Source organism: Molossus molossus, unplaced genomic scaffold (genome assembly GCF_014108415.1).
Source record: "Molossus molossus isolate mMolMol1 unplaced genomic scaffold, mMolMol1.p scaffold_m16_p_7, whole genome shotgun sequence".
In the NCBI taxonomy this organism is placed as follows: Eukaryota; Metazoa; Chordata; class Mammalia; order Chiroptera; family Molossidae; genus Molossus; species Molossus molossus.
The window spans coordinates 55,413,458-55,435,713 of NW_023425401.1; the positions used below are offsets into that span (position 1 = coordinate 55,413,458).

General features: G+C 39.3%; 1 protein-coding gene across 1 annotated transcript in view; it reads right to left on the bottom strand.

Annotated features, from left to right (window-relative positions):
* Positions 1-12,130, bottom strand: part of SLC26A5 (solute carrier family 26 member 5) — a 57,613-nt gene extending 45,483 nt beyond the window's left edge. Inside the window, exon 1 of the mRNA XM_036246252.1 lies at positions 12,032-12,130. The gene's annotated coding sequence lies outside the window, so the exon portion shown is untranslated. The remainder of the gene's footprint in view (positions 1-12,031) is intronic.
* Positions 12,131-22,256: the final 10,126 nt, after the last annotated feature.

A 22,256-nucleotide genomic window follows, 5' to 3' on the forward strand; every position in this document is an offset into this window, starting at 1 on the left:
CTTGTTGAATGAATATAGAACAATAACTTGCCTCTCCGGGTCTTAGTTTCCTCATCTTTAAATGATATTTCTAGTGATAACATTCTGAGACTAGTATTTGGCAAGTTTGTTCAAAATGCCAATTAAATCTTTGTGCTTAAACCAGCTAGATTAGATTCAGTTGTCTGAAACTAAGACTGTCCCCCACCCCACCCCTTCCCTACACACACAGTTCAATAATGCTTTTCTTTGTTTTAAGTTTGAAAGTGAGTATTCTTCACTGTGAACTGGAGGTATAAGGAGAGAGAGAGCGTCTCAGTTAAGGCATCTATCTGTCTATTCAAAGTAATAAAGTTGCATATTTATAATTCTAATAATACATATGTTAACCTTTTAAATCCAAGTATGCAGCACATACCCAAACTTACTGTATTTTTCACATGATTCATCTATGGGTGTCAGCATGAACAAAAAACAAAAATAAATGTTATTTATTATAAAGTTTTTCTACACTTCCCAGAGCAACAGCAAATAAACGTTTTTATAATGTACATAACATATAAAAAAAATCTTCATGAATCATAGTCCAGAAAAGAAAATTTTCACTTATGACTTTAATACCCTTTTACTACAAAGCAACATGAAAAAAGCTACCTCCTCTTCTCTATACTTCTGGGACTCTTGGCATAACTAGAATATATTATCTTCCTTTCCTTATAACAATCATTGGTTAACTGCAGTTGCACAACCTGTAGGAAGATCCAAAGGCCCTAAAATCTATGTAAGCTGGTCCTAAATGTAGACTGTAAGTTCTGTGAGGGCAGCAACATTGCCTTTGAACACCCAGCACACAGGCCGGCATACAGCAGGATCTCAGACATTTGTTAACTGAATGCTCTCCTAAGTGTCTTTGAGTGGTTGGGACCAAGGTTTCCAGAGTATTTAGCCTGGGGCTCTGCCCATCCTTTACCTCTTATTTGTCCTCCTCCCCTTAAATCCCTCTGCCAAAGGATTATTAGATTAGTATCCAGAGGGGCACATTGTGTAGTAGGCTTTGGCTTTAGAAGGACTGTGTTTGGCCGCTGGAACTGGCACTCAACAGTTGTGCGTTTTTTGCAAAGTGTGTAAGCTTTACATTCCTTTATTGCTTACTTGTAAAGGGCAGTTATGAACACAGGCTGTGGAGTCACACAGAACTCAGTATACCTCTAGTTCATAGTGAAGAATACTCATCTTCAAATTTAAAACAAAGAAAAGCATTATTGAACTGGTGTGTGTATGGAAAGGGTGGGGTGGGGGACATCCTTAGTTTCAGACCACTGAATCCATTCTAGTTATGAACATAGGCTATGTAGTCACACAGGACATCTGACAAGTTACTTGACCTTTCTAAGTAGGGCGACTATAAGTTCTTGTTAGTGCTTGCAGCCCCTAGAGTAATTATTACTTCCCAAAGTGTCCTGGATTAGAGAATAAATTACATGCTTCCTTCAGATTCTCTAGCTCTAACACTGAAATAAAAATAAAACCTCCTTAGAGATCCGTGAGGAATACATTAGAAAATATTTCTAAAATACCTATTATGGGGCCTAGCACACAGTAAGTGCTCAATAAGTGTGTCTGTTATTATTACCACTGTGGGCAGGGTATCCAACTTCCTTCAACCTCAGGTTGCTCATTTATAATAATTTTCCTTTATTTTTATTTAATTGTCTTTTTGAATCATTAATATATTCACATGGCTCAAAATGTTTAAAAAGAATTAAAATGAAGTCTCCCTTCCCCATGGCTGGGAGGCAACCATGGTGTCAATTTCTGTGTCTTTCCAGAGATATTTTATACATGAACAGACACAAATATATAGTCTTCTTCCCATGAATGGTAGCATGACTTAACACCATTCCGCACCTTGCTTTTTTCACTTAATATTTCTTGGTGATCTTTCCATATCAGTATGAAAGAGCTTCATTTTTTCACTTTTTAAACAGCTGCATAACATGCCATTGTATGAATGATCCCTAACTTGTCTAGCCATTTCTCACAGTGTTACCCCGAGGATTAACATAAGAATTATAAAGCACTTAGAATAAGCTACTCAATAAATATTTACTATTACCTTTTTAATCAATCCCACACTTATTTCCTTTTACCTGCTCCATTTCTCAAGGTCTTGAGTCTCCATTATTCATTCATTCAATACTAATCTATTGACACTCTACTTCCATGTTTGGCTGTAACATGCAAGTTGGTTACGTTTAGAGACCAAGAATATGGTATATGTCCTCAGAAAAGTTGTCGTCTAATGTCTTTGCAGAAATCTAGATCCCTTTAAGGATTTCTTACAGGAAGGTAGAAGCATATGAGATGATGGAGCATATAGGGAAACACAGAAAGTACTGGGGAGTGGAGGAAGAGATTGTTGTCAAGGAAATACCAACATTTAGGAAATGAGACCAAGGGTCTTTGATATATAAATCATGTTACTTTTTCCTTCTTATTAGAAAAGTAATATATGAACACTATGAAAATTTGAAAAATTTATATTTTCTCATACATAAATGATACATATTAAATGTATATTATAAGTGGATATATTTGTACATAGATAATATATATTTACATGGATCAGATCTATCTTAGTATTTTTATATTAAAATTTTAAATTTAGCATATTATAAATATGTTTTATGTCAATAACTTCAGAAAAATAATTTTAATGGTTGTATTGATATATATGTATATGTATATGTATACATATATATCTTTGTGCCATGATTTAGTTAATCACCTTCCTTATTATTAGACACTTAGCCTATTCCAAATTTTTGCTATTATAAGTGGGATTTTTTATTTTTTGATCTGTGTGAATTTATATGTGTGATGGTAATAGAAACTAGTTCAGCCCTGGCCGGTTTGGCTCAGCGGTTAGAGCATCGGTCTGCGGTCCGGAGAGACCCGGGTTCGGTTCCCGCTAAGGGCACGTACTTCGGTTGCAGTTTGTCCCCGGCCCTGGTTGGTCGTGCGGGTGGCAGCCACTCGATGTGTCCCTTCACGTCGATGTTTCTCTCTCTCTCTCCCTTCCTCTCTCTCCCTCCCACTCTATCTGTACAAAAAATGGAAAAATATCCTCGGGTGAGGATAAAAAAAAAAAAAAGAAACTAGTTCATATTTAAACAATGTTAATGCTCACTTTATTGGGTAACTTACAAAGTGAGTACATAAAAACTACAAATTGACTTAAAATAATGTAAATGGTAGACATTTATGTAAGTTTCTTATTTCTATACAACAATAGTTAAACAGAATTATAGCAGTTAATATTTATTGAGACTCTGCAATTAAAAAGTCACAGCATCAGTGTAAGGTAAAAATTATCCACATTTTGCCCGGCCAGTGTGGCTCAATGGTTAAGCGATGACCCATGGCACCAAGAGGTTGCTGGTTTGATTCCTAGTCAGGGCACATGCCCAGGTCCAATTCCCAGTGGGGGGCATGCAGGAGGCAGCCAATCGATGTTCTCCCATTGATGTTTCTATCTCTCTCCCTCTTCTTCCCCCTCTCTCTAAAATCAATAAAGAAAAAATATTTTATTGTATTTTTTTAAGAAAATGATATTTTAAAATTTTATCCTTATTTTTCAGATGAAGAATCCATGGCTCCCATGAAGTAATAACAGCCAGGACTGGAATTTAGGTCTGCTAACTTCAGAAACTGTGCTCTTATGTTATGCTGCCTCATTAACTGTGTATAAGAGTACTTATGTCAAAATGTTTATCTAATATAGCCCTGGCCAGTTTGGCTCAGCGGTTAGAGCGTCGGCCTGTGGTCCGGAGAGACCCGGGTTTGGTTCCCGCAAAGGGCACGTATTTCAGTTGCAGTTTGTCCCCGGCCCTGGTTGGTCGTGCGGGTGGCAGCCACTTGATGTGTCCCTTCACGTCGATGTTTCTCTCTCTCTCTCTCCCTTCCTCTCTCTCCCTCCCACTCTATCTGTACTAAAAAAAAAAAAAAAAAGGAAAAATATCCTCGGGTGAGGATAAAAAAAAAAAAATGTTTATCTAATATAAATAAATTATGTTAATTATAGGCATGTATTCTCTCTTCTTGTGAGTTGTTTTTTAAGCAAAGTGATATTAACAAACTTAGAAGCAAGACTAGAGATCAAGGCTCAGAGAGGATACTGGATTTGAAGTAGCTCTCAAAAATGGGGAGAAGGCAAAAGCAAGGGCATGTGATTCTGCACAGAGAAAAGAAAAGTAAAAATTTATAGAAAATGTTCATGGAATACCAAAAGCACCCCAAAGCACTGTGCTTTGAGTGGTTACAGGAAATAAAACTGCAGAGATTGAATAGGACCAGGTCTTATAGGACCATAAAAGTCTGGCTACAGTCCTTCTCTGTCCTATATAGAACTCCTGATCAAAACCACCATGCCATGCAAAAATGATTCAGTTTCATTAAAGAAATGGAATCCCTTCTAGGACTAATTTGTTGTGACTCCATAAGTTGATAAATTACAATATTTATTTTTCAACTAGGAACACTTAAAAGACCATTATACACTCAAAATATGTCTCCAGAATCTTTTTTGGAATAAAAAGCTCAATAATTCTAATTAGTATTTAAGTTTGAATGACAGGTATTTTAGTAAGAAAAAGTTTTCTACTTTAAGTGAAAATGGAAGAAGAATCTACTGGTTACCAGTCCTTTCTTTTTCTAAAATAATAACTTTAGTCAAAACAATACAAACACAATAAAACTGCAAGTAATATGGAAGTGTTAATCAGAAAAATAAACAGTTTCCCACCCTCCTTCTCCCCAATTCTAGCCCTACTCCCTTAAGCAACCATTTTCTTAAAATCAGCTTTGTTTTTAGTTCTGGTGAGTTTATTTTTAACTCTAAATCAGCTATGAGTATTTAGGGTGGGACTTTCATGGAACTGTTCTGTGCATTTAGCATCTTTGTACCTGACACCAACTGCTTGTCATTTAGTCAAATCTCCTCTAGGATTGAGAACTACAGCTCTAAGTAATATAATTATACGGCTATTTTTTTACTTATCTAATTTAGACATTATCTATGAATGCTTACCATGAAAAATGAATATTTAAGTCTCCTTATTCCCTACTAATTTTGCCAAATTATATTATTCTTTTAATTTGTCTACTTATGTAACCAATATAGGTTAATTCATTTTCTCTATTCTCTCCTGGAATTTCTATTAGACACATATTGGAGCTTCTAATTATATCATTGTGTCTTTTAACTTCTGACATTTTTCATCTTCTTATCTCAATGGACTGATAGTTTTCTCAGATTTGACTTGACGTTTATTAATCTATACTTGTTTCTAATATGTTGTTTAGCTAGTACATTAATTTAAAAAGATTCAATGTCTATATTTTTCATTTCTATATTTTCTTTTTGAAATATGCTGTTTCTTTTTTATAGTGTACTATTTTATCCGTTGGTTTTCTATTCTTTTTATCCCTTTAATAACTTTTAATACACTTAATGTTTTGTTCATATATTTCCATTATTTTAAATTCTTGTGGATCTGATCTGATTCTTCTATTTCTTTTGTTTGTTGATACTCCCCCTTATGGTGGTTTGTAGATTTTAAAAACTGTGGGCTTATATTAAATAATGGGGCAGGGAGTGGTTCGCTGTGTCCTTGGTCTTGAGACCATGTCTTCTTTCCAGGTTTGAATGGTACAACCTCATCCTCGTGCCCTAGGATCTGTATCCCACAGAGAAACTCCTTTAGGTTGTGCCAAGTATGAACTTGCACTTACTGCTCTTTGAAAACACTTTTTTTGTATTTTTCTGATAGTCTTTATTTCAAAGTTAATTATTTATTTAAACATTTAATTGTGTCTTATTCCTTATTTTTGTGTGTTTGCACTGGAGGGAAGTCTGTATAAGTCAACTTAGTCTTCCATGTTGCTAAAAGGCCCATTATATGAATATTGTTCATTACTAGTTTATCTATTGAATAAAATTTAATTTAGTCGCCCTGGCCAGTTTGGCTCAGCAGTTGAGCATCAGCCTGCGGGCCAGAGAGTCATGGGTTCGGTTCCTGCTAGGGGCATGTATCACACACAAAAAATTTTTTTTTAATTTATTCTTTTTGAAGTCTTTCTTCTTGCAACTCACTATTTGTCCTAATTTGTATAAATTTCTTTCTAAGTCTGGTGGTACACATTTGTTAGCCTGGGAGTTAATTTGTTTGTTTGTTTGTTTTTAAATCCTCACCCGAGGATACATATTTTTCAATCTATTTTCACACAGAGTGGGAGGGAGAGAGAGAGAGAAACATGGATGTGAAAGAGACACATCAATTGGTTGTCTCCTGAATCATTCTGACCAGGGCCAGGGACCAAACCGCAATGGAGGTACGTGCCCTTGACTGGAATTGAACTCGAGACTCTGGTCTGGGGCTGATGCACTAACCAGTAAGCCAAAGCGGCCAGGGCTGCCTGGGAGTTAATTTAATTGCACTTGGGAGTTAGATTCTTTATTTCCCATCTTCCTCCTTCTTACTTTCTACCCTTATTTTGCTAGAGCATTTCCTTAGGTAATTGCTTCAGAAAGGGTACTTGGAAGTAAATGGCCTGAGTCTTTGAGTGTCTGAAAATGTCTTCATTTCACTCTCGCATTTAATTGATAATTTTATGGCAACAGAATTTTAAGTTCAAAATAATTTTCCCTCATAGTTTTAAAGGCTCTACTCCAGTGTAGTTTAGTATCCAGTTCACTGATGGGAAGCCTTATGTTAAGCTTAAGTAAGTGACTTTATTTTCTCTTTCAGGAAATGTTATGAGCCTCTCTGTATCTTTGATTCTGAAGTTTTATAATGATTGTATCCCTATATGAATTTATTTATTCCATTCATTTGATGGATCCTTTTTATCTCATATTTTCCCTCAAAAACAGGAAATATTTTCCTTGTATTTGTCAACTTCTTTCCCTCCATTTTCTTTGTTTTCTCTTTCTAGAGCTCCGACGGACTGGTATTAGACTTACTGAACTGCTTTTCTATGCTGTAGTCTTTTCCGGCATGTATATTCTTTCTCTCTTTGACATTTGGTTGTGCATTCCAGATTTCTTAGACTTTATCTTTTAGCCTTCTAACAAATTGTTTTTTATTTTAATAATATGTTTTTGGTTTTTTTTAATTTCAAGATATTTTTGTCTGTTTTCTGATTGCTCCTTCTTAATAGAATTCTGTTTTTGTTATATGGAAGCAATACTTTTTTAATCACTTTGAGGGTACTTAGATTTCTTTTTGAAGCTGTGATAAATGATATCTCCTCTAGCATTAGTAACTTTTAATTTTTGTCCATGCTCCTTCATATGACAGGTTATCTTTTTTTTTTTTAATTAAAGACTTCATTGCTTTTTATGGTTAATTGGCATAATTTTCCTCCACTATCATCAATATAAGCTCCGAGGACAGGATCCTTTCCTGAACGGAATGGTGACTGGGAGGCTTTGTTTACCAGTGGGATCTGTTGACTTCTAGGTTGACTTTCAGATGAGGAGGCAAGAGCTGGCCTTCAGGCTGGAGCCCACCACATTCCAAATGCCAGAACGAGGAAATAATTTACTTAAAATACCAAACTCATATTAGAAGCACTGGTTCACCTTAACTAATCCATAAAGACTTCCCATTAATTTCTCTACTTTCAGGTCCCTGCGGCTCATGCCTGCTCCTAGTCCTTGCTGACCCCGTGCTTAGAGCTTCTTTCCAGAGGGTCACCCTCATTCTCATGGTGGTCTATTTGTGCTAATTCTTGGTTCAGTTTCATCAGTAACTTTCCTCCAAACATCTTCCTATTCCATTCTCTTCGGAGTTCTTCCTGGTCTTTTTTTTTTTTTTTTTAAGTTTTTTATCCTCACCTGAGGACTTTCCTCTATTTTTTGTTCAGATAGAGTGGGAGGGAGGGAGGGAGGGAGGGAGGGAGGGGGAGAGAGAGAGAGAGAGAGAGAGAGAGAGAGAGAGAGAGAGAGAGAAGCATCGACATGAAAGGGCCACATCGAGTGGTTGCCACCCGCACGACCAACCAGGGCCGGGGACAAACTGCAACCGAGGTACGTACCCTTAGCGGGAACTGAACCCGGGTCTCTCTAGACCGCAGGCCGACGCTCCAACCACTGAGCCAAACAGGCCAGGGCTCTTCCTGGTCTTTGTAAAATTTTACATTCATTTAAAAATGTTATAGGATAGAGAGAAGGCAAATGCTTTTACTTAATCTGTCATCTTTAATCTATGACTTGTTATTTTTTCTTTTTGCAAACTGAGACATTGTGTGCTAAATTTTATCAACTAATACATTTTTAACATAAAATATATACATGTATGAAGAAGGATTTGAAAGCATTTGCCACAAAATGGCAAATAAACTGTGGGTAATTTTCTTTTTATTTATACTTTTTGTATTTATATAGTAGACACTATTATTTTCATAAAAAACATAATAGAAGTAAGTTTTAAGTGCTGATAATATGAGTAAGAGGTACTTTCTATTCCTTTCTCAGAGGAGGAGTCTGCAAACATCTGAGAGGAAGAGTGAGGGTTATGTTTAGAGACCTCTGAGAATCCTAGATTTATTGAGAACACAATTAATTGAGAGATGGATGTAGGTGAGCTGCTTGGCTGATCCAAGCCCTCAGGTTTGTTTTTGTTACATGCTTCACATACAACCTTAGGAGGCAGATACTGTACTATTTTCTTCACTGCCAATTAAGCATATCAGGCCCTTTCAGATTTGCTCTCCATTTACAGTTGAAAACAAAACTGCCATCAGTCTACAGTAGGAATCACACATCAGTACCACCTACAAAGGTCCAGGTAGGTAATGACAATGATTGAAGTGAACCAGGTGAGTCTGTGCCAATTTAGAGAGCATGTGCCAAGCCCAAAGTGGTCAGCTACTCTTCAGCTCTCACTGAATGTTGGCTTCTATTTCTAAACGTCCTTTATGTTGCAGTTCAATTTACATATAGTGAACTGCACAGATCAGTGTATAGTTTAGTGAGTTTTGCCACACATTTTAGACTGCTATAGATAGAACCTTTTTATCATCCAGAATTATCTCCCATGTCCCTACCCAGCCAATCCCTGCCATACCCCCAGGTCAGGCAACCTCAGTTCTGATTTCTATCACCATAGATTAATTTTGCTTATTCTGGAACTTCATATAAATAGATCGTCCAATTTTTGAAGAGAACTTGAAATTACATTTTAATGAAAACTTTGAAAATTTTTTAATTGTTGGAAACCAACATATATTTCTATAAAATAATGTGGAGGCCCAACAAAACAGGCTAAATTAAGCCCACCAGCAAGGCAACCACTTTGTGTCTGGGTTACAGTATAAATCAAGAAAATATTTTGTGCAACTTTACTAATTTATCTCATGATTGATAGTTTTGGGACTAACTGGGGAAGGGTAAGCCTAACCTTCAGGGCATCAAGAAAGCAATGAGAACCCTGCTGGCTTTGGAGATTGTTGTTCAGTGTTCAACAAAACAAACTAGTTAAGAAAATTTTATCATTCCTAATTATTTTCCAACATTTAATTGTTTTGAAGCAGTAAAGATTTAAGGAGCAAACTAATGATAATCTTAAAGACCAGAACAACTCTGACTATATTTACTATTTGCAAAAATTAGATTTGTTGGGGGACAAATGCTTATACATAAACACATTACTGGACATCTGTAATAATTTTTTCATGAGACTTAAAATTATGACAAAACCATCTTTTCCTACTATATTTATTCCTACCTTAACTCATTTTAAGAAACAGGGAAAGAATAACTTTGGAAATAACAAAACACCATGTGCCCAATATTACTAAGTATTTGGATCAATGATCAGCAGTAAACACATGAGATGAATCTAATACTGGAACCAGCTCTAGGTCAATGGAGAGGTGGAGACTGAGCTGGTTCTGTAGTTTTCCAGTAGATTTTTGACATAAGGTAAGGGTAGATCCTCTGAGACTCCAAAGGTTTCCACTCCAGAAAAAATATTCCCCAACATAAGACATTATTTAGAATTAAGTCAAGCTCTGGGATTGGTCAGGGCTGGATTAGAGCAACTGTATCCAGGTTGCCAATTGACCAATGGAGACACCATTCCATGCATCATGTATGGAAGACTGCAGAGAACACACAGGAATCATGGGCCAGAGGCCCACATTTACAAACACATACTAGGTGGGATACAATGATTTGCCTAAATTTTAGAAAGCTTGAGAATAAACCTTATAGCAACTATAAGACCAAGCAGAGATAAAAGAAAAAAAAAATTAAATGTAGCTCCTTGCAATCTATGGGCCTTCTTACTCTTATCTATGTTTCCTCCTTAATTCTTTACATCTTTGTTAACTCATGTCTATCTCTCTTTTACTGATCTGACAGTCACACATACACTGTTTTTAATTCTGCTAGGTGTCTGAGATATGAAGGACAGTAGTAGAAAGAAAGAGTAAGATAAACAAAAATAAATTTTATGAATTACATTTAATAAGTTATACTTTAAGAATTATGCCCTAGCTGGTTTTGCTCAGTGGTTAGAGCATTGTCCTGTGGACCAGAGTCCCGGCTTTGGTTCCTGCTTAGGGCATGTACCTCGGTTGCAGTTTGTCCCCACCCCGGTTAGGGTCGTGTGGGTGGCAACTACTCAATGTGTCTCTCTCAAATCGATGTTTTTCTCTCTCTCTTCCTCCCGCTCTATCTCAAGATAGATGCAAAAATGTCCTCAGGTGAGGATAAAATATATATATGAATAATTTTCAAAGTGTCAACATCAGCAGAATTTATAATGTAACGGCAACAAGATTAGATCCCAACAAATGATTAAGGTAAACAATGTGCTCTTTTTTTCCTGTCCCAGTTCTGGTAACTCAATAGTCTACAACTACTTGAGAAGGTGTGAGGATCATTTTTTTATCTCAGTTTGGACACAGAAGCTCACATTTCAGCAACGATCAAGGTGATCATCCTTATCCCTTGCTGACACCTTTCTCCCCCACACCAACAAGTCACAGATCACCTCTAGGAGAAAATTTCAATAGGCTATTAAACACTGGCATGGATACCGAGAGAAGACAGATAATCGTCTCTGGGGACCGTTAGAAACAACTGATCATCTTGGATAGGCAGAGTTACACCTGATTCAGTCTATCAAACTGCACTAACTGCTGAAAACTCGCAAAGCATTGTGGGAATACTGAACTGGTGAGGAGGCATAGCGCCTTCCCTGAATAAACAGAAATTGCTTGACTTGGGTTGCTTCTTAGAAAGGCATATTAGGCTTGGTTACCATTACGTGTATGTAATACCGGGTAAGGCCATGTATAAAAAGAATTCTGTGGGCCTGCTTTCTATCTTCAGGTGACACAATCTTAGAATCAGTTAGTAATGATTATTTAACCCAATAATTCTCAATCTTAGCTAGGCATTAGTGTTTTCTGGGTATGTGTACAGAGAAAGGGGGGCAGGGCTTTAAAAAAATAGAGATGTCTGGGCCTGCCCCAGTTCAATTAAATCAGAATCTCTGACCCAGTTTTCTTCTTTTTTAAATAAACTCTCCAGGTGATTCAAATGCATTAAGAACCACTAATCCCAGATGACAACCTTATCTTATTCATAAAAAAATGAAAGTCCAAAGAGTTTAATTGACTTGTAACTTGCCCAAGATCACACACGTAGTTAATGGGAAAATTTGGATTAAAATTATGACCTTCATTAATTTACTCATATAATAAATTTCTCTCAGTGACATTCTAGAGTTGTGACCAGCCATCTAGTTGCTACTGAAGAAGAAGATAAGTCAAAGCTGATTCATATCTAAGGATCAGGTAAGCTGGTCCTGATCCAAGTTAAAAGGTGAGAGTAAGCTTTGATGGTTCTGGAATTCTCTCTCTCTCACTGTGATTCATGCCTCTGGAAATATTAAGGAATCCTTTGGTCTCAGTATATTCCATTACTACCTATGACCCACTCTTCCATTTTACTGGTTCCAGGGGGCCCTCTACTTACCCAAATCTAACGTGTGGCAAAGGCGGAAGGGGACAGGGTGCCCAGCTGGGAGGGCCAGTGCAGTTCAGTGAAACCCTGATCAGTGGAGATGAGAGCTGGCTCCTCGGCCCTAGGTATAGAAGAAAGGCAAGTTAATCTGCAGTCGCTGGCTTGTTCTTTGAAAGAAGTCATCTCTAAAATATTTTTTTTCTTTTTAAAATTTATCTTTATTGTTGAAAGTATTACAGCTGTTCCCACTTTTCCCCCCATTGACCCCCTCCACTCCGCTCCCTCCCAATGCCTTTACTGCACTGTTGTCTGTGTCCACCGGTTATGCATATGTGCATACAAATTCTTTGGTTAGTCTCTTCCCACCTCCCCACCCCTGTTCCTTTTGAGATTTGTCAGTCTGTTCCCTGCTTCCATGTCTCTGGATCTATTTTGTTTGTCAGTTTATTCTGTTCATTAGATAACACTGTTTATTCATTCCTAATAGAAACAAACTCTCTCAAGACACAACTACAATTCTCACACTGGTTTACATTGAAGTAGTATTTATTTATATCCCTCCTAAAGGTGAACTATGTGAGTGTGTGTGTGTGAGAGAGAGAGAGCAAGAGAGAATGAGTTCAAATTTTTTTTTTTCTTCATTGATTTTTTTTTTTTTTTTTTAGAGAGACAGAGGAAGGGAGAGGAAGAGAGAGACAGAAACATCAATTGGCCGCCTCCTGCATGCTCCCCACTGGGGATTTGGCCCACAACTTGGGCATGTGCTCTGACCAGGAAATCGGACCAATGACCTCTTGGTGCAGAGGTTGATGCTCAACCACTGAGCCACACCGGCTGGGCTAAATTCAAATTCAAATTCAAACTCAACCATTCCTGTACTTAGCAATTTATGGCAACAAAAGTTGGCATGTGAGAAACTGTTCTGAATGGTGTATTAGTACTAGAAGGAAACGATCTCAGAAGCAGTTTCCTTGAGAAGAACAAAAAAGACTTTGAAAAATGAGATTCATAATGTTCAAGATAAAAAATGATCTTTATCAACTAAAAATTAATAGGACTGCTCTGGCCAGTGTGGCTCAGTTAGTTGGAGTGTTGACCCATACATCCAAAGGTCACGGGTTCAATTCCTGATCAGGGCACATACCTAGGTTGCAGGTTTGATCCCTGGTTGGGGCACATACAAGAGGCAACTGATCAGTGTTTCTCTTTCACATTGATGTTTCTCTCTTCTTCCTCTCTCTCTAAAAATCAATAAACACGTCCTCAGTTAATTAAAAAAAAATTAATAGGACTGATTTATCTTTAGTCCTTTACAAATAATACAATTATTACTCCTTATTCACAAAATACTTACCCATGTGAAAGTAAATTTAATTATATCCATTCAATTTGTGGATATACCCACTCCTTGCTTTATTTCTACTTTCCTCCACTTACCAACCCTCTGACTACTAATTCACTGCCCTTGTTCTAAAGTGACGTCTAATTCCTGGGCACCAGGAATCCTCTGAAAGATATGCAACATTTTGAATGGCTGTGCATTTTTTTTCTGGTGATAAAATCCCCGTCCCCTCCCAAAAGCTCCCTAGAATTTAAGGGTGAAGCTGGGGAGAAGATAGTAACATTGGTGCTGTTGGTATCCACAATGAAAGATTTTATGAAATTGGCCTCTGGAACTATCCTCCAAAAGAAAAAAAGTATTGGGAGATTTCATGAAATTGCGTTTATCCTCTGATAGGATGGACTTACTAAAACATAGTTTGGAAAGCACCAGAAGATTAAATTTATCCATGCTGACTTTGTCTTTTTTTTGCAATATTTTACTAGCTTGAGACCAAAGGAAAATCATCATCTCATTTTTTTCTTGTTGATTTGGACTTTATTAACTCAATGGTAATGCAAATGATAGGAAAAATAGACATATCTTCTTACTTAGTTATTTCCTAGAAAAACTTTAACTTTGGAATTACTAACATGCAGACTACCTGCAATGGTAGAAAAATTACAAAATGATTGAGATAGCAGAGGACACACTTGGCATTTAGAATGAAATGAAAGCTCAGCTGTTTTTTATTTTAAATTGAATGGGCAGTGCAAAGCTCACAAACTAGTCCACTATAGTTGCTGTTGTTTCAATTGGAAAATTCCTCCATTTTCCATTCTTCTGCAGTTCTTAGAAAAGTGCCTCATACAAGGAAGGAAGGCGGTCAAATACTTGTTGGATTGAGTCAATTCTTTGGGTATCGCTCATAAATTAATGAGGAACGTGTAACTCTGTATAGTTTCAGGGTAGTTAAAGAGAGAAAAAAAGAAATGCTACGTAACAGCATTGGGGCTTCAGGTGTTACCTAATAGACCAGTAGGCTTTCCAGCAGTGCACTTAAGATATCAGCCACAGCAACCTTACCTAGGAATTCTTCACCCTAAGTTTCTTTCTAATGCAAATTAGTTTGAATTTCTGTCTCCAGCCTCCTGACCCCTGCCTGAAAGTCTTCTGTGACAAAGAAATACTAGAGTAATTAGGGTTGCCTAGCAAAAATCTACTTCAAACTTTATTTCAAAAAGACTTATATAGTTGACTCATGAACACTGCAGGGGTTAGGGTTGCTGACCCCCATGCAGTCAATGATGTAAGTATAACTTTGACTCTCCCAAACTTAACTACTAATAGCTTACTATTAACAGAAAGCCTTACCAATAACATAATTGATTAACACATTTTGTATGTTATATGCATTATATACTGTATTCTTACAATAAAGCTAGAGAAAAGAAAATTTTATAAAGAACATCACAAGAAAGAGAAAATACACTTACAGTACAGTATATATTTATTGGAACCACCCCCCAAACCCCCAACACAAAAACTAAAAAACCCAACCCCTGCGTAAGTGGACCTGCGCAATTCAAACGAGTGTTGTTCAAAGGTTAATTGTACTTCCCATCACATACTTGAGATTCCCCTCTATTTCCAAGCTTGCCTTAAATTATACATTTATATCTAATGCACAGTGTTCCCAGTTTTCAGGTAAGAAAAAGCTGAATTTCAGTCCCCTGCCCCAAATAGCCATTTTTGTTATTATAAAAGTTTCCATTTGATTTTTAAATTTCTAGACCCCGGGCTGATAACACAGTAGTCATCACATAGAAAAAGCCTCCCCGCCCCTCCGGCTGCCTTCTTCACTGCCCTTTGCTGCGGCTGCCACCGCGCCCGCTGTCCACGGGAGCGGCCTCCGCGCCTCGTCGCTGGGCCGCCCGGGAGGGCGCACTCAGAGTGACCCGCAGTACCAGGAAACTGATTTCCTGTCAACCGTGTTTACTAAGCATAAGCCAGGAGCTTCCAGCACCCAGAACATCAGAACCGCAATTGTGGTACAACGCGTACCGCGGTAAGGGGTTAGGAGGGAGAAGGGTTTCTGGCAGGAGGTCGCTACTCCCAGGTTTAGGGGCAGGCAGGCTCCTAGCAACGCCTTGGTGACCCGAGGTGCCCGAGACCCGAGGTTCAGGCTTTGCCCGGACGCTGGGCACCCCCTTTCCCCCCCGACTGGCAAAAGCGGGCAGACCCACCCTGGCGCGACTGGAGGCAGCTCCCGGTCTCCGGGAAAGGGCGAAACAAATACTCAGTTTTTGTTTTGTTTTGTTTCAGAAAATCGGGATACAAACAGGCCAAAACTAAGAAGGCGTCCTGATGGTGGCCACAGCAGGGCTAGGATGAGGGCGTTTGGGAGCACGGTCAAGGCGCTTGAGAAGTTAGGCAAACAAAGCTGTAAACGGGATTCAAACGTTTGGTAAAGATGCAAACGACTGTAAAACCGCCTGGTTGCAAAGGTCTGGTAACAAAACAAGACAAAACACCTGTGCTGCCGCGGCTGCGGAGGGTGTAGGGGAGGTTTGCAAAGGACAGCACTTCCGAGACTTTATTCTGTTCGGTTTAGAGACGGTGCAGGTGCGGGCAAGTCAAGTTGGTTGGCCATTATTTGTAGGAAAGAATGAGAACGAGAGAGAGCCTGAGTGGAGGCAGAACCGTCCAGAAAAGCGGCGACACCGAGAGCCCCCGCCGGGGTCGGCCTGCGGGCCTGGCTGTCAGCGCCCCACCCGCGCCGCGCCGCCCGCCCCGCGCCGAGGCCGCCCCTCGACGTCCGGACCCCGCGGCGTCCCGCGCGCACTCACCGGCCGGCGCTGCCGGGCGCTGCCTTGGGCCGAGCCGCCGCCCCGCCGCGCTCCGAGCCGCTGCCGTCTCAAGCCTGCGCCGCTGCCTCCCTGCGCGGCTCTCGGAGGAGGCGCCTGCCAGTGGAGGTGCCGCACCGGGCGCCAGGCCCGTAACCCAAGCCCGCCCCGCCCCGCCCCGCCCCGCCCCGCGCGGGCAGCCCTGCCGCCCCGCCGCCCTCCGCTGTGCGACCCTGCAGTCCTGGGGTCTCTTCTTAGCACCTACAACTTCTCAGGTGTGCTCGCAAACCAACATGCCGCTCGTCCAGCCCCCAGAGTTCCGGAAATGACAACCACTGTGCATGGACTCCTCAAGGCGGGATAACTGTAGTTTAGAGGTAGGAAGGAGACAAATGTAGAGGTTCGAGGCTGAAGAAAGCACAGTAAACAAGAGAGTATTCAATGGAAAAAAACATCGCCTATTATTATTTAAAAAAATGGAAACACCCTAACATATTTTCAAATACAGTCATTATGGAGACTCAGATTGACACAGGAACATTAAAATGCTGAGTGACAATGTGCGATTAAAAAAACACCTCCATGAGCTGCCTTCTATAGACACTTTACTTGCAAATATTGTGCAATAAAGAGTGACAGATTATTTTCCAGGCTTTGGAGGTAGAATTTACAAAACAACTTTTTTTTTTTTTTTTAAGTAAAGGAACATAACATGCTATTTAGGAGAAAGGAATATAAATGGAGGAAAAACGGAGAATAGAAAGAAAAGAAGAGAGGGAAGAAGGAAGGAAGGAAGGGAGGGAGGAGCCTGTTTTATTTCTAACAACTAGGATTCAAGAGAACTCCACAATCAGACTGCCCCAATTCAAGGCGAGGAGTAGAAATGATTTCAATACAAAAACTTTGCTCTTATGTCTTAACAAGCAAAGATTATAGTTGGCTCAGTGTCTTTTTTTCTGCTTTGTACATTTCTGCTTTGTACACATTGCAGTGACACATGTGATGAGCCAGCTATTTGGCAGCCTGTCTTAAAGCTGAAAAGCAAGCCTGGAGACACTGGCGGCATCTTGACAGTGAGACCGCACCCCCTGAGCAGCGGTCAGGCATCACACCTGGATCTCTGGCGCTGTCCTTTACGCACGGGAGGAAGACCAGTAAATGTCCTCTGTACTCCGCACGAGGGCACTGTCTTCAAGGGCATCAGACCACGCTGAGCGTTCTGTGGTGAGGAATACTGATACTTGAGCATGTGTGTAAAAGCAATTTTACATTTCTCCAGGCTTTCAACATCTCTGAATAAATTCTAACAGAATGAAATACTAAGGAGGAATTGGGTTCCTGTGACGTGCATTTCTGGTGTTGTTCATTTGACACTTGGCTTTTGCCATTGGATGAGATTATCTGGTCATAAACATGTCCTACAGCCCAATACTTAAACTATAATGTACATATAAATCATCTGGGGATCTTGTTAAAAATGCTGGTTCTGATTCAGTAGGTCTGGGAGATGCATTTCTCACAAGCCCCTAGGTGGTGCTGATAGGCTGTTGGAGGACTAAACTTTTAAGTAGCAACACCTTAGACAGATCCATCATAAACAACTTTTGGAAGCACTCAGGTACCTGATGTAACAACAATTGTAATAGCAATACCGATTAACACTTGTTCAGTGTTTACATGTGCTCAGCACTGTTCCAACCACTTTCATATCACAGCAACTTTGTGAGTTAGATATTATTATTTCTAGTTAGAGATGAGTTTATTTTCAGTCTTATCCCTCTCCCCCTCTTTTCTATCATTGGTGGCTTGATTTAATTTTTGAATTTGTGGAACATTAACATGATCCCCACAGTAAAAGCCATACAAATGGTATCCTCAGAGAAGTGTCTTCCCTCCTTTGTTCATCTATTCCATCCAGTTCCATATGAGTAACAACTTCATGATTTTCATCAAACAAGAAGTGCTGGCGAGGGTGTGGAGAAAGGGGGACTCTAACACACTGCCGCTGGAAATGCAGACTGGTGCAGCCACTATGGAAGACAATATGGTATTTCCTCAAAAAATTAAAAATTGAACTGCCATTTGACCCTGTGATCCCACTTCTAGGAATATACCCTAAGAAGCCCGAAACACCAATCAGAAAGAATATATGTGCCCCTATGTTCACAGCAGCACTATTTACAATTGCTAAGATCTGGAAACAGCCCAAGTGTCCATCAATAGATGAGTGGATAAAAAGACTATGGTACATATACATGATGGAATACTATGCAGCTATAAGAAAGAAAGATCTCTTACCCTTTGAGACGACATGGAGGAACCTGGAGAGTATTATGCTAAGTAAAATAAGCCAATCAGAGAAAGACAAATACCACATGATCTCACTTATTTGTGGAATATAATGAATAAAATAAGCTGATTAACAAAATAGACCCAGAGACATAGAAAGGAGTACAATTCAGACTGACAAACCTCAGAGGAGGGGGCAGGGAGGAAGGGATGAGATAAACCAAGTAACTTATATGCATAACCAGTGCATATATGCATAACCAATGGACATAGACAACAATCCTGTGGGGGGGGGGGGGCAGGATTGGGAGGAGGGTGTCTAGGGGGAAAAAGGAGAAACATCTGTAACAAAAATAGATCAATTAAAAAAGAAAAAAATAACCTCGTTGTTTTGGATCTTGAAGCATTTCTGCAAGTTTAGCACTGCTTATTAAAATATAAATCCCTTGGGGAAATGTTATATTTTATAGTAACAATTTTTGTGAGATGAATATGTTAATACTTACCACGTGTCTGATACTCAATAAAGCTGGGTTCCTCTTTCCCCCTCCCATTTGAGAATTGGTTAACATCTGTAGCAGAGGGTCCCAAACTGGGTTTTTGTGATGTGGGGATTTGGGCTGGGTTCTGGGTGTGTAGGGGTGTGTGTTAGGGAGAGAGGCCCAAAGACAGCTTTCCTCCTTTGTTATTTTATCAAGTTCCAAGCATGGAAGATACTAGAATATAAATAGTCTATTGCATTAGTAAATTAAGAGGCAGACCAAAGAATCAACTTCAAATCACTAAGGTGAAATACATTACATTAGAATTAGGGGTGATTGGGTTTCTTTATTAGCCTTTAAGGAAGTTGAGTTTCTGTTAGGGTGATTGCAGAGGTGTTCAAAAGTGCCTAACATCACAGTGTGTCTGCTTCCCACAGACAGTGACATCAAGGATTTCTGTAATAACTTTGGTGTAAGTTAGTTTACTGTCCCTAGATTTACTGAGGCAATATTTCTCACATACAGGTCTGTGCCTTTTTATTATTCACATATGTATCCATATATTCTTCTCCCATACCCTCTCCATAGAAAGTTATGTTTTCCAGACTTAACTTCTCTTTCTCTGCTGTATTGGCATGATTTCTGGACTGTGGGTCCAGACACTGGAATAAGGTAATAAGGCCACTGGAGAGTGCCAGACTTTCCTGTTGTCACTTCATGGTCTCTATGTCTGTAAAGACAGCATCAATTTCAACCCCTGCTGGATTTTTAAAAAACTGTAAACATTCATTTATAATAAGCACCCAAGGGACTAACTGGAAGATACAGCAATAATGACAACACCCTCTCACCTCTGAACTGAAATTCTTTCAGTAACAGCTGACTTTTTTCCCCTTGCACAATAAAATGTGTAGTTGCTTTTTATATTTACTTCTGTATTTTGTATGTGAAGCAGTTATTGTGAAGAAGTATAAATCCCTAGTAAATTTCATGTCAGACACTTTAAAATTACTCCTCAGCTGTTGTCCCAGATCTATTTATTAATTCTAGTCTCCCAGCTTTTTTTCTTAACTTACTCAAATCACTCTCCACATATTGACCAGAATGGACTTATCCCAAGTTCATATGCTTAAAGATCTCCAACAGCTTCCCAATGCCTCTGAGTTAAAGCTGAGTTTCCTTATATGAGAAACTACTCCCTGTCCCTCATGCCCAACTCCCCCAGCAACACTGGCCGCTGTGCATCTTTCCAGGCTGATCCTCTTAAGTCCCTCCTCAAATTCAAATGATCTGTGACTTCCCTAAGGAGCTAAGCTAGTTCCTGCCTTTGTGTTTTTGCACAAAGCCCCTATTTCCACACTGAATTTGCCTTAGTCTTCACATGAGAATAGAGTTGTGTATGCACATATTCATTGAAGCCTTAACATTTTGCTATATTTTATTCTGATCTTTAAAAAAGAAATAAAATAGTTTAGTTGGAGTTGATATCTTTCACATACCCCTTCTCTGATCTTATTCACCTGCCTGAGGTCACCACTATCATAAGTATGTATTCACTGTTCCCACACATGCTTTTGTATCTTTGCAATATACATGTATTTATAAGCAACATACAGTACTTATTTGCAAGTTTTTTGTTTTTTTTTCTTTTATCTATCCTCACCCGAGGACATTTTTGCATTTATTTTCAGATAGAGCAGGAGGGACAGAGGGAGAGAGAGAGAGAGAAACATCGATGTGAGAGACACATATCGAGTGGTTGCCACCAACACGACCCCAATCCGGGCCAGGAACAAACTGCAACCGAGGTACGTGCCCTCAGCGGGAATCGAACCCAGGACTCTCTGGGCTGCAGGCCAATGCTCTAACCACTGAGCAAAAAATGTCCAGGGCTGTTGGCAAGTTTTATTTATTTATTTATTTTTTATAAATTTTTATTTATTTTTTTGTTACAGATATTTTACCTTTTTACCCCATCGGCACCCCCCACCCCACCCCACCTCCGCCCCGTCCCCGGCTTAGTAGTCCATGTCCATTGGTCATGCATACATGCATATAAGTTCTGTGGTTTATCTCTTCCCACCCCCTCTTCTGAGGGATGTTAGTCTGTGCCCTACTTCCATGTTTCTATGTCTACTGTATTCCTCAGACTGTTATGTTCATTATATTCCGTATATAAGTGAGATTATGTGGTATTTGTCTTTTTCTGCTTGGCTTCTTTCACTTAGGATAATACTTTCCAGGTCCCTCCATGTCGTCTCAAAGGATAAAAGATCTTTCTTTCGTACCGCTGCATAGTACTCCATTGTGTATATGTACCACAGCTTTTTGATCCATTCGTCTACTGGTGGACACTTGGGCTGTTTCCAGATCTTAGGTATTGTAAATAATGCTGCTATGAACATGGGGGTACATATATTCTTTCTGATTGGTGTTTCAGGCTTCTTAGGGTATATTCCCAGCAGTGGGATCACTGGGTCAAATGGAAGTTCAATTTTTAATTTTTTGTGGTAGCACCATATTGTTTTCCATAGCGGCTGCACCAGTCTGCATTCCCACCAGCAGTGTATTAGAGTCCCCTTTTCTCCACACCCTCGCCAACACTTGTTGTTTGATGATTTGTTGATGGCGGCCATTCTGACAGGTGTAGGTGATACCTCATTGTTGTTTTGATTTGCATCTCTCTGATGATTAGTGATGTTGAGCATTTCTTCATATGTCTTTTGGCCATTTGTATGTCCTGTTTGGAGAGGTGTCTATTCAGCTCCTCTGTCCATTTTTTAATTGGGTTCTTTGTCTTCCTTTTGTGGAGTTGTATGAGCACTCTGTATATATTGGAAATTAACCCCTTATCTGATACATCATTGGCAATGATGTTCTCCCATACAGTGGGTTGCCTTTCCATTTTGATGATTGTTTCTTTTGCTGTGCAGAAGCTTTTTAGTTTGATGTAGTCCCATGTGTTCATTTTCTCCTTTATTTCTGTTGCCTTAGGTGATGTATCAGTGAAAATTCTGCTCCGTATGATGTCCGAAATTTTGTTGCCTACATTTTCTTCTAGAATTTTTATGGATTCACGGGTCACATTTAAGTCTTTTATCCATTTTGAGTTTATTCTTGTGTATGGTGTAAATTGATGGTCTAGTTTCATTTTTTTGCATGTAGCTGTCCAATTTTCCCAACACCATTTATTAAAGAGGCTGTCTTTACTCCACTGTATGCTCTTGCCACCTTTGTCAAATATTAATTGAGCGTATTGCCTTGGGTCCATTTCTGGGTTTTCAGTTCTGTTCCACTGG